Consider the following 8,784-nt stretch of genomic DNA (forward strand, 5'->3'; position numbering starts at 1 on the left):
CCTTTATAACCCATCAGCTAAGTCATATGAGATATTAGAAAAGAAAAAGAAAAAAAGTAAACTCTTCACATTTGACCAAATCAATTAATTTAAAACCTATCTGGAATAATTGGTTGCATTAATACCCAAACTGATAATATTTTTTAATGGCTTTATTTTCTTTGGATCTTTTTTTTTTAACTAAAATGACAAATTTTGTAAATATTGAGGGCTAAATTTGTTGAACTTTTCTAAAAATAAGATCAAATTGATAGAATGTATAACATTAGAGGGCTAATTTTGGTACTAGAACTATCAAAAAAAGTTCATATATGCTCAGTGTAGCGACGTAAAAAATTTAGTTTAAGCAGTACGCTAATTGTGGCGATTTATTAAACATTTGAAAACCAACTTTTGATTTTATTAGCAAAGGAGTCGCCACCGATCCTTTTTATAGGTGTGATCGGACACCTAATAAAATTATTTTAAAACAAAAAGAAGGCCAAATTTAGGTCTACGTGAAAGTTCGAGAGAAAAATTGGGGTTCGAGTCGATTCTGTGAGGAAGGTATTAGCACCCTCGCGACACCCAAAATTGGTATCTCATAAACATTTGTTGACTTGATTTTCAAAAATACGAGTTCAATATAATATTTAATCGTGATCCGATTGAAAAATGAGAATTTTAGTTTTCGATTTTTTTTAGAAAGGGTGTCCGTTTTTAACACAAACCGACCAATTTCACCCAACATAGCGATAAAATCGATGGCTTAATATTAAATCGGTACATTGCCTTATTTTTGAAATTAATTAAAACATGAGAAAAATATTCCTAAAGTGAGAAATTAAAAATAGATAAAGGGCCTTAAAAAATGATATCATTAATGAAAAATATTAACATGGAATACTAGAATATTAGAATAACAATAATAATGATATTTACAAAATAAAAACAAATCATGTACTAATAATAAAATAGGAAAAATGATATATTTGGTAATAATAATATAAAATAATAATATGTACATAAAAATACATATATATATATGCATATAATAAAAGTATGTAATAATAATAATAATAATATCTACAATAAAAGAAAATATTAGGAAGCGTACATAAAAAATATATACATAAAAATTTACAACAATAATATAAAATAATGATATGTGCAAATATATATATATATATATATATATACATATGTACATAAAATATACACTAATATAATAATAGTTATAATAATACTAGCAATAGTAATAATTTGTAATAATAATATATACACAATATGGTATTTAAAATATATATATATATATATATATATATGTATATAATAGTATTTAAGAATATATACATAAGAAATATATAACTAATGGCATTAAAAATATATACATAATATATATAAAATACCTAAAAAAGAAGGGAAAGAAGAGAGAAGGGGGGGAAAGGAAATCCGGTCAAGGGGGCGGTCACGGTCGATCGTCGGTCGCTTGTTTTCGACCACCGCCATGCCACACCGTGGTGATGGCGGAAAAAGGTAAATTTTTTAACAATATATGTATATATAAAGAAAGAAAAAAACAACACAAAAAAAGAAAAAAAGATTCGAAAGAAGAGGAAAAAGAAAAGATACAACCTTTTATTAATGTTTCTTTTGTGTTCAAAATTTGAAGGATTTTTGTGTTTTTTTCAATCTTTGTAAAATCCCCCCTTACATGATTTTGAATGGCTTTTTATAGCCATCTTTTACATGATTTTCTATTATTTCTTTTTCTATTTTGTAGGTATTGGTGGTAGACAATGGATATCAAAAATGGGAGGAAAAATGGGGCAAGTGGGAAAGTGGCTAAGTGGCTAGGGTTTCTTGGTTTTTTTTTTGGGGGGGTTAGGTTTTTTTTTTTTTTTGGGTTAGGTTTTTTTTTGGGGGGCTTAATGGGCTTTTGAATTGGGTTTAATATTTGGGTTTTGTAATGGGTTTGGGTAGATGTAAATGGGTCATGGGTTAAGGGTTTTAGTGGGTTTAGAGGTTTGGTTGGGTTTTGATATAATCGGGCCGGGCAATTTGGGCTTCTATTTGCCCTCTTTGCTCATTGTCGTACAACGATAATAGAGCAAAGACTTTCAAGAAGACCAAATTTGCCGGTCTTGCTAGGTCTTGACTTGCTTTGGAACTCTTCTTGTTTAGTTAGTCCTTTTCATCCACCGCATCTTGTAGCTTTGGTTCACTCCACTGCATCTTGTGATATATGCCTTGTAGCTTCAATTTATTCCAATGTAACTTCAAGGATATGAAATGTATGGCTTCGATCCGCTTCACTGTAACTTCAGAAAGATAAGATCTACAACTTCAATATGCTCTTCTATCGCTTCAGTGAGATAAGGTTTTGGTCTTCTCTTCTGTGACTCCAGAAAGGCAAGATCTGATGCCCTTGATCGATTCCACTGCAACTTTAAAGAGACAGAATCTGACGTCTTCAATCAGCTTCAATCTTTATTCTCTACTCGGCATGTGATCCTGAGCTCAACTCATTTTTCGCAATATGAATTGACTCTCTAAAAATAGACATCAAAAACAGAAATTGAAAATAGCTCAGCGCGTGAGCCAAGGCTCAACTCACCTCTCACAATTTGAGTTGATTTTTTGAAACTTAACTTGAAAAGTAGATTTTGAAAATACCTCGATATGTGACTGGAGGTTCAACTCACCTCTCGCAATATGAGTTGATTTTTGAAAAATAGAAATTAAAAGACTCAACTCAACTCTCGCAGAAATTAAAAAGCTCAACTCACCTCTCGCAATATGAGTTGAATTTTTTTGAAAAAAAAATAGAAATTGAAAATAGCTCAGCACGTGAGCCAAGGCTCAACTCACTTCTCGCAATATGAGTTGATTTTTGAAAACAGAATTTGAAAAACAGATTTTGAAAATACCTCGACATGTGACCCGAGGCTCAACTCACATCTCGCAATGTGAGTTGATTTTTTTGAAAAATATAAATTGAAAAAATACCTCAGTGTGTGATCTGAAGCTCAACTCACCTCTCGCAATATGAGTTGATTTTTTTGAAAGACAGAAATTGAAAATAGCTCAGCGCGTGAGCCAAGGCTCAACTCACCTCTCGCAATATAAGTTGATTTTTTGAAAACAGAAATTGAAAATACCTCAACGTGTCTTGAGGCTCAACTCATTTCTCGCAATATGAGTTGAATTTTGAAAACAGAAATTGAAAAATGGAAATTAAAAATACGTCGGCGTGTGATCTGAGGCTCAACTCACCTCTCGCAATATGAGTTGATTTTTGAAAAATATAAATTGAAGTAAAAAAATACCTCGGTGTGTGATCGATGCTCAACTCACCTCTCTTAATATGAGTTGATTTTTTGAAAGACGAAATTGAAAATGGAAATTGAAAATACCTCGGCGTGTGATCGAGACTCAACTCACCTCTCATAATATGAGTTGATTTTTTGAAAGACGAAATTGAAAATAGCTCGGTCGTGAGCCAAGGCTCAACTCACCTCTCGCAATATGAGTCGATTTTTTTGAAAGGCGAAATTGAAAACAGAAATTGAAAATACCTCGGCGTGTGACTGAGGCTCAACTCGCCGCTTCATAATCTGAGTTGACTTTTTGACAACAGAATTGAAATTACCTCGGCGTGTCACGAGGCTCAACTCACCTCTCATAATATGAGTTGATTTTTTTGAAAGCCGAAATTGAAAAGCGGAAATTGAAAATACCTCGGCGTGTGACCTGAGGCTCAACTCCCCACTCGCAATACGAGTTGATTTTTTTGACAACAGAAATTGAAATTACCTCAGCGTGTCCTAAGGCTCAACTCACCTCTCGCAATATGAGTTGATTTTTTTTTGAAAGACAAAAATTGAAAAACGGAAATTGAAAATACCTCGGCGTGTGACCTGAGGCTCAACTCACCTCTCGCAATACGAGTTGATTCTTTCAAAATCATAATAATGAAAACAGAAATTGAAAATACCTCGGCGTGACCTGAGGCTCAACTCACCTCTCGCAATAAGAGCTGATTCTTTCAAAAACATAATAATAAAGACAGAAATTGAAAATACCTCGGCGTGACCTGAGGCTCAACTCACCTCTCGCAATATGAGCTAATTTTAAAAAAGTAGAAATTAAAAGGTTTAACCCACCTCTTGCAATATGAGTTGATTCTTGACAAACAGAAATTGAGATTACCTTATCGTGTCCTGAAGCTCAACTAACCTCTCGCAATATGAGTTGAAATTAAAACACAAAAATTGAAAATACCTCAGCGTGCCCCAAGGCTCAACTCACCTCTAACAATATGAGTTAATTTTGAAAAACAAAAATTAAAAGGCTTAACTCACCTCTCGCAATATGAGTCAATTTAAAACTAAAAATACCTCAGCGTGCCCCGAGGCTCAACTCATTTCTCCCAATATGAGTTGATTTTGAAAACAACAATTAAAAATACCTCAACGTGTCTTGAGGCTCAACTCATCTCTCATAAAATGAGTTGATTTTCCTTGAAAAGCATGAATTAAAAACATCAAAATACCAAACACATCCTTTGGTAGAACTCGGTGTCTTTTCCTTTTATTCAGTCGACTCTCATTCAAGATTTCTTGCTCTGTTGGAGTACTGTATATGCCATGTATGATGTTATCATGATATGCACATGTTTGTCTTAAATGCTTTTATGCCTACATGATTATGCAGTGCTCCTTAAGCATGTTTGTCAGATGTCCATTTAGCCACGATTGTTGAGGATCTGTGTTCATTGCTTTGATTCTCGACTTTCTCTTCAAGCCATATACCTGTCTTCAAGCTTCACGAGTAATCGACGTTTCTCAGATATCACTCTTCTGCCCCCGATTGAACTTTGTTCTTACTTTGAGACTCTTGTGCTTATTAAATTTTCATCCAGGTGATGCTTAACATTTCTTTTGTTTAGAGTATGTCATTTCACCATTTATCATGTAAATGAACACATAATGAGATGCATGAAAAATGTCAGATAGGGACAAAAATGATATTTCATATTCATCTATTTCAAATGTGGCAAACAAAGCAAGTTAACCAATGAGAGTAAAAATGTCAAAAAGAAAGAAAGGATCGTATTCAACGGATACAAATGCTCTAGATATTCAACACATGAACTCTTCCTCGTTCCTCAATCAAAAATCTTTTCGAGCGCGGCTTCTTGCGTAGAAGATTTCAAGCTTTCAGAAATGCTTCAAATACTGTAGCCTCACTGCTTGACCTATCGTTCGACCGCCAGGTTTGTTTCATTAGGACGCCCTCTCGGGTTTTCATCCTAATCCTTTTGTACTAATCAAGACGCCCTTTTTGGGTTTTCGCCTTGATCCCTTTTTTTTTTTTTTTAAGATGCCCTTTTCGGGTTTTCATCTTAAGCATAATATTTCTTCACAGCATCTGAGTTCACTGGATTCGACAACTCTTTCCCATCCATCTCGATAAGGATCAAAGCTCCTTCTGAGAATGCCTTCTTTACGACATATGGTCCTTCCCAATTTGGTGCCCATTTTCCTCGTAGGTCTTTTTGTATTGGGAGAATTTTCCTCAGCACGAGTTCTCCTTCATGGAATTGTCTTGGCCGTACCTTCTTGTCATGGGCTGTGATCATTCTTTTCTGGTACATTTGTCCATGACAAATTGCCCTGAGATGCTTTTCTTCAATGAGGTTCAGTTGATCATATCGAGCTTGTACCCATTCTGCTTCTTCTAACTTTGATTCCATTAAGACTCGCAGAGAGGGGATCTCAACCTCAATAGGTAGCACAGCTTCCATTCCATAAACCAGAGAGAAAGGAGTTGCTCCTGTAGATGTTCGTACAGATGTGCGATATGCAAACAAAGCAAATGGAAGCTTCTCGTGCCAATCTTTAAACGTCTCAGTCATTTTCCCAATGATCCTCTTAATATTTTTATTGGCTGCTTCAACAGCCCCGTTCATCTTTGGGCGATAGGGTGAGGAGTTATGATGCTTTATTTGGAATTGCTCGTATACTTCCTTTATCATCTTGTTATTCAGATTCATGGCGTTATCTGAAATGATTCTTTCAGGCAAACCATATTGACAAATGATTTTTTTCTTCAAAAACCTGCAAACTGCAGTCTTGGTCACATTGGCAAACGAAGCGGCTTCTATCCATTTTGTGAAGTAATCAATGACCACAAAAATAAATCGGTGTCCATTAGAAGCTTTTGGAGAAATTGGCCTATAACATCCACGCCCACATAGAAAAAGGCCACGGAGAAGTCATGGCGTGAAGGGCGAATAAATTTGCATGAATTTTATCGTAGTAGATTTGACATTTGTGGTATTTTCTGGCAAAACTAATGCAGTCGCTTTCCATCGTCAACTAGTAGTAACCGAGTCTCATAATCTTTCTGGCCATACTGAAACCATTGGCATGTGTCCCACAGATTCCTTCATGGATATCTTCAAGTATCTTTCTGGCTTCAACATCATCCACGCATCTCAAAAGTACTTGATCCTTTCCTCTTTTATACAGGATATCCCCATCAAGAACAAATCCCGCTGCCATTCTTCAAATTGTTCTTTTGTCGTTCTCATTCGCTTGTTCAGGATAGCTTTGATTCTTGATATATTCTAAGATATCATGGAACCATGGCTGTCCGTCTGCCTCTTTCTCAATGCTACAACAATGTGCAGGGACCTCGTATATGCTCATTTTGAGGGGCATTATTTCTGCTTCTTTACTTGCTTTGAACATTGAAGCCAAGATGGCCAAGGCATCAGCCAATTGGTTTTCTTCTCGCGGGAAGTAATGAAAAGTTATTTCTTTAAATTCTTTGATCAATTCAGCTACTAAATCACTATACTTAATCAATTTCGAGTCTCTCACTTCCCAATCTCCACGGATTTGGTAAATCACTAAGGCTGAGTCTCCGTATACCTCTAAAGTTTTGATGTTTCATTCAATAGCTGCACGAAGTCCCATGATACATGCCTCATATTCCGCTATGTTATTAGTACAGAAGAAGTTCAACCTGGAAGTGAGTGGGTAATGGTTCCCTTCTGATGATACTAAGACTGCTCCAACCCCGTGCCCCAATGCGTTTGATACACCATCAAAGCTCATCTTCCATGACTTCTCTTTTGGTGACTCGCATTCTTTTTTTGTAATGCACATCAAATCTTCGTCAGAATTCAAATCTCAATGGCTCATATTCATCCATTGTTGAATTCGCCAAAAAGTCACTATTGCGCTTCCTTTTATTGACTTTTGACTTACATAGGCGATGTCGTACTCGATAGTAAGATCGCCCTTGTGCCATTCTTTACGAGAGTGCGGTGATTCCATCATGTACTTTATTGGATCTAGCTTTGAAATTAACCATGTCGTATAATACAACATGTATTGCACGAGTCTCTGAGTTACCCAAACCAGAGCGCAACAATATTTTCAATGGATGAATACTTTGCCTCATATTCGGTGAACTTTTCTTGAGGTAGTAGATCGCCTTTTCTTTCTTTCTGACTCGTCATGTTGCCCCGATCGCAACCCATTGAATTTTCGAACAACATCGGATACAAAATTAATGGTCTTCCGGAGTTGGCGGTACTAGTCTTTGGAGGACTAGGCAAATCTTGTTTTATCTTGTTAAAAGCCACTTGGCACTCCTCGTTCCATTCTCGGGATTATGTTTTGAAGGAGTCGAAAGATTGGGGCGCATTAATTGGTAAGTTGAGCGATAAATCGGGCGATGTAGTTTAATCTCCTTAAAAATCCTCTGACTTCCTTTTGCGTGCGCGGAGGTGGTAACTCTTGAATGGCTTTTATTTTATCTGGATCAACTTCAATACCTCTCTCGCTGACAAAGAAACCAAGCAATTTTCCTGAGGTAGCTCCAAACGTACATTTGGCCGGATTGAGCTTTAGCTGGAACTTTCTCAGTCTGTCGAACAACTTCTTCAGGTTCACTACATGCTCTTCTTCCCCTCGAGATTTAGCAATCATATCGTCGACATAGACCTCTATTTCTTTATGCATCATATCATGGAATAACGTCACCATAACCCTCTGATATGTTGCCCCTGTATTCTTTAACCCAAAAGGCATCACCTTGTAGCAGAATGTTCCCCATATCGTTATGAAAGTAGTTTTCTCCATATCTTCCGGGGCCATTTTGATCTGATTGTACCCCGAAAATCCATTCATGAAGGAAAATAATGAATGTTTTGCCGTGTTATCCACCAACGTATCAATGTGTGGTAAGGGAAAATTATCTTTAGGACTTGCTCGATTCAGGTCACGATAATCCATGCACATTCGTACTTTGCCGTCTTTCTTTAGTCTGGGACTATGTTAGCCACCCATTACGGATATTTGGAGGCTTGTAGGAAGCTTGACATCAAATTGCTTTTGACTTCCTCTTTTATCTTCAACAACATCTCAGGCCTCATCCGTCTTAGCTTTTGTTGAATAGGCTTGCATTCTGGCTTTAATGGGAGCTTATAGACCGCTACATCTTCATCCAATCCTGGCATGTCCTGATATGACCATGCGAATACATCTTTGTATTCACGGAGCAAAGCAATCAAATTATACCTGGTGCCCCCTGAAATAGAAGTCCCAATCTTCACTTCTTGCCTCCTTTCTTGGTTCCCAGTTTATTGTTTCAATGATTCTTGATAAGGCAAAATCTGTTTATCCTCTTGTTCCACCATTCTTAGCAAATCAGGAGACGAGACATAGTCTTCAGCGTTTTCTTCGGCTTCGAATTCTCCTAAACAAACAGCCTTCTCAAAATCGATTT

The sequence above is a fragment of the Gossypium arboreum genome, chromosome 11 (genome assembly GCF_025698485.1).
Source record: "Gossypium arboreum isolate Shixiya-1 chromosome 11, ASM2569848v2, whole genome shotgun sequence".
NCBI lineage: Eukaryota > Viridiplantae > Streptophyta > Magnoliopsida > Malvales > Malvaceae > Gossypium > Gossypium arboreum.